We start from the raw sequence: 4,393 nt of genomic DNA on the forward strand, positions 1-4,393 counted from the left end.
GGGAAAGAGCACACGCCCTGTAGCAAAATAACTAATGATAAATATTAGTTTTTATTTTATTTTATTTTATTAGTTTCTATTTTCTTCCTTAATTTCCTTTCTTACATTCTCCCCCTTCTCTTACCCTCCTCCCATATGGTCTCTAGAATCTAAAACCATTTTCAATGCTTCTATGTCCTTCGACCTCTCATTCTCTACCGTAGAGTGCAGACAGTTGATATACATTAAGTGGAGACATACAATGTCATTCTTTCATAGCCTGGCTTGCTTCACTCAGCAGCAAATCTTCCATATTTGTCCACTTTCTATTGACTACCAAGGTCTTGTTGTTATTTATGGCTGAGTAGTATTCCATAGAGTATATGTGCCACAGTTTTTCAATCCATGTCTCTTCATGGACATTTGGGTTGGTTCCATATCTCCTCAGTTGTGAATAATGCAGCAATAAACACAGATGTGCATGTGCTTTTCTGACGGAGCATTCTCCTATCCGTTGGGTAGATACCCAGGAGTGGAACTGCTGGATCATATGGTAGCTCTATTTGAAGGTCTTTAAGGAACTTCCATATTGTTTTCCACAGTGGCTGGACCAATTTATGTGTCCACCAGCAGTGTAGGAGAGTTCCCCTTTCACCACATCCCCACCAGCACTTATCATTTATTGTTTTTTGAATCTCTGCCATTTTGACTGGGGTTGGGTGGTATCTCAGTGTGGGTGAGTCATGTCTTTTATAGCAAAGAGCTGCTTTTCAGGAACTTAGAGAAGGAAGTTAGTCAATCTGGCGTACACCTACGTTTACCAGGGACGAATTGCGAAGACCGAAAGACTACTGAGGGTATTAGGGCCGAGAGGGCCTTCCCACTCTTTCTCTGAAATGACCCATCCTTTCCTTTAGTCACAATGCAAAGCCACTTTCGAGAATTAATTTTGTGCGTATATGTGTGGTCACAGTGTGCAATGAGCATTTTAAAAATTAAACCAATTAAAGGCCTGGGCTCCCGGCAACACAGTTCCATATTTCTCCATGCTCGTGTGGGGCATTCTGCCTATCAGGCAGGCCATGTTACACATTTGAGACGCTGGCTTTCACGGCTTTGTTTATATTTGTTGGTTGAGGTTTTGATGTGTTTTTAATAGTCCTTCATTAAACTAACGGCCACTCAACAGTGGGGGACATGTGAATGCCTGATTGCTCAGCGCTGGCTGAGCCCGGAGGCTCCAGAGTTGTTTTAAGTGACTGGATGTTTTCGGTGGTCAGTGGAGGAACTGTGGAATCCTGCCCCAAACCAAGAGTGCTGGGGGAGAAGAAGAAGTCCAGGCTGAGGGCTCCGGAACAGCTTCTGCTAATGGGAGCCCGCTCGGGTCCTGTGTCTGAACTTAGGATGGCTTTTCATTTTCACCGGCAGGAAGCGTGTAAATGGATTTGTGTCTGCTGCATGACAGAATGTGAATGGTGGGGTGGAGGCAGGTGGAGGCTGATGGCCCTGGATGATCCCTCCCAGGCCCCTCTCTGGCCCCTCTGACATGAAATCTGCTAACATCATTCCTGTCTGCTGGGCATCCCAGAGCTGGGATTTTGAAATCTGAGGAACAGGCACTTTGGCATTCTTTAAATCCAACTATTACATCTTCTAGATAAGGAAATCGAGACCTAGAGAGAGCCAGTGGCTTGAGGGTAGCAAACACTGGCACGGTCAGAGTGGCGCTCAGAGGCGAGGCTGTTAGACCGGGGTTCTTGGGCGACTGTGGGCTACTTGACTCATTTGTATCCGGGTTCTATGACTGAGATGGAGCCCCCTCGCTCATCAGAGCTTGCCAAAGCCAGGACTGAGTGGCCATATTCCTTTCAATACATAAATAGTAGTTCGAGGTTTTCTTTCCTGATTTTAAAAGCAGTCATGGGCTGACTTTAAGTTTCGGTGGTTGGGGCAGCTGGATCCCTCATGGCCGACAACATGGTTCAAGTCCCCGATTTGACAGTTGGAAAAACACGTTAGGCACATGTGTGTGCTTGCCCAAAATCCCAAAAGGAGAGAGAGAGAGAGTAAGGGATTACGGTGTGACAGTTCCCCGTGGGGGGCGCTTTTTCCTGTCTCTCTCTCTCTCTCTGTGTCTCTGTGTCTGACAAGTACACGTGCCTTCTAGCCAAAAGAAATAAAATGAAAAATAAAATAGTCATATTCACCATGTTTCATACATTGAAAAAATGTAAAGGGAAACCTGGAAATTACTGGCAATCCTACACTCTTTTTTTTTTTTTTTTGAGAGATTTTCACTGTAGGGCATGTGCGCTCGCCAGACAGACAGAGAGAGACATAGAGACATAAAGCACACACACGCGCCCAGCGTGAGTTTTAAGCCACCGGGTCTGGGACACGAACCGCGGTCGACTACGTGGGAGTCCAGCGACATAGCCATTACGCTAACTGCTGGTTCCCGCAATCCTACACTTTTAAATAACCTGTGTTAATGTTAGGTTTGTTGTAAAAACAAAGTTTAAATCTTCTCTTTGAAGGTTCCCTCTGAGTCTGCTGAAATAAACGAACGATAACCATATTAACAGGAGAAAAGCCATGACCGATGTATTTGATCATGGTTTTATGTGACGGGCGCCTTTAGTTTGAAAACTCCCAAAGATGAAGGGTTTTTATGCTTGGGCTCTAGGAAGCATGGACACTGTACAGAAATGTGATTGGACAGAAGGCGTCTGAGTTCAAAGTACTGGACTTGAACCATGGTTGGCCATGTGGGAGTCCAGCGATGGAACCACTACGCCATCTGCTGGTCCCTGGCCCATATTTTTAGCAGAGGCTTCATAATACAGCTTCATCAACAGTGACCTAAAGTAGTAATAGCTGAGCAAGGTAGGCATTTCATTCTTACATAAAAATCCAGAATACTGCAGACAGACAACTCTATTCCTCAGAATTCTAGGGAACACGGGTTCTTTCCAGCACACTCAGGTGTCTTAGCCTGTTTTGTACCTTATAACAGAATAACTGAGACTGAGTAACTTATTGTGAGCAGAAATGTTTTGACTCATATAGTTCTAGGGGCTAGGAAGGCCTATATCAAGGCACCGGCAGGTCTGAACCACACAGGGGTTTTTTTTGTTTGTTTGTTTGTGTTTTTTTGGAGAAGTTTTTGCTATGGGGCACGTGCGCTTGCCAGAAAGACAGAAAGACACAGAGAGAGAGAGAAAGTGAGAAATCACCCCCCAGGGGGGATGGCTACGCCACAATCCCTTCTCCTCCGTTCTCCTCTCAGGATCTTGGGCACGCGCACACACACGCACCCAGCATGAGTTTTAAGCCATTGGGTCCGGGACTCGAACCACAGTTGACTACATGGAAGTTCAGCAACACAGCCATTACGCCAACTGCTAGTTCCCGCCGGATGGCTTTAAAATCACACTAGTTGCATGCGCATGCCCAAGATCCTGGAAGGAGAATAGAGAAGGGATTGCAACTTGCCCCCCCCAAGTGTGTGGGGGGGTGATTTCTCACGTTCTCTCTCACTGTCTCTGTCTCTCTGTCCAGCAGGCAAACAAACAAACAAACAAAACTAAAATAAAAAACAGACTGAGTTTCAGTGGGGCAGTTTATCCCAGTTGGTAAGCATGTTTGCATATCCTTAGGTGGTGTGGGCTGGTTCTCTAGTTAGGTGTTTTTACGGAAGGTGGGGGAGGAGGAGTTGAACCCTGTCTACCCCACCCCAGCTCAGAATTGCAAAGACTGCACTTCAAGGTGGATGATTGCCTCTGAGAATTGTCATCACCCAGGAAATGGGGACGGGTTTAAGCATGTCTGTCTCCTGAAAATCATGATATTTTTAGCTCCAGAATAGTTTAAAGGAGATTTAAATGCACAGTGGGTAATGATAACTTTCACAGCTGAGCGATCTCGGAGGACATCTGCCCGGATGCTATTCAAACACGCTCTGACTGGCTCAGTGTGTTTATTTTTCTTCTGACAGTGATAAGTGGTGGAGAGAGAGTGCGAGGATGTCAAGATCCATCGGAAGGAGATTAAACTGGGTCGGGTCCAGGGCTCTCCTGGAGGCGTGGCGTTCACCCTGCAGCGGGCTCTGTGCGCCCCCTGGTGGGGAGGTTAGACGGCTAGTGGACGCTCTGAGGTGCTCCAGACCCACGTGCCCTGCAGTGAGGGCTCACTGCAGCTGGCACCCCGATACCCTCTGCCTGCCCTGGGTCCTCACCTGCCTTTTCCCTGAATGCAGAGACAGGGCAGCTCAGGGCTGGACTATGCGTCCTGCTCAGATGGTCCCAGTGACAGAGAGCTCACCTTAACGCTTTCCAGTTAGGTCGGCTCTTCCCGTTACCAGGTTCTCATCTGGGCCTAGCGGTTCATCAAGCCAGATCCCACGTGGCCAACT

General features: G+C 47.1%; 1 protein-coding gene across 1 annotated transcript in view; it reads left to right on the forward strand.

The window, feature by feature from the left end:
- The window catches only part of GPD1L (glycerol-3-phosphate dehydrogenase 1 like), a 40,428-nt gene that overhangs the window by 30,558 nt on the left and 5,477 nt on the right, over nt 1-4,393 (forward strand). The window lies entirely within an intron of this gene.

The sequence above is a fragment of the Tupaia chinensis genome, unplaced genomic scaffold, assembly GCF_000334495.1.
Source record: "Tupaia chinensis unplaced genomic scaffold, TupChi_1.0 Scaffold000617_2, whole genome shotgun sequence".
NCBI lineage: Eukaryota > Metazoa > Chordata > Mammalia > Scandentia > Tupaiidae > Tupaia > Tupaia belangeri.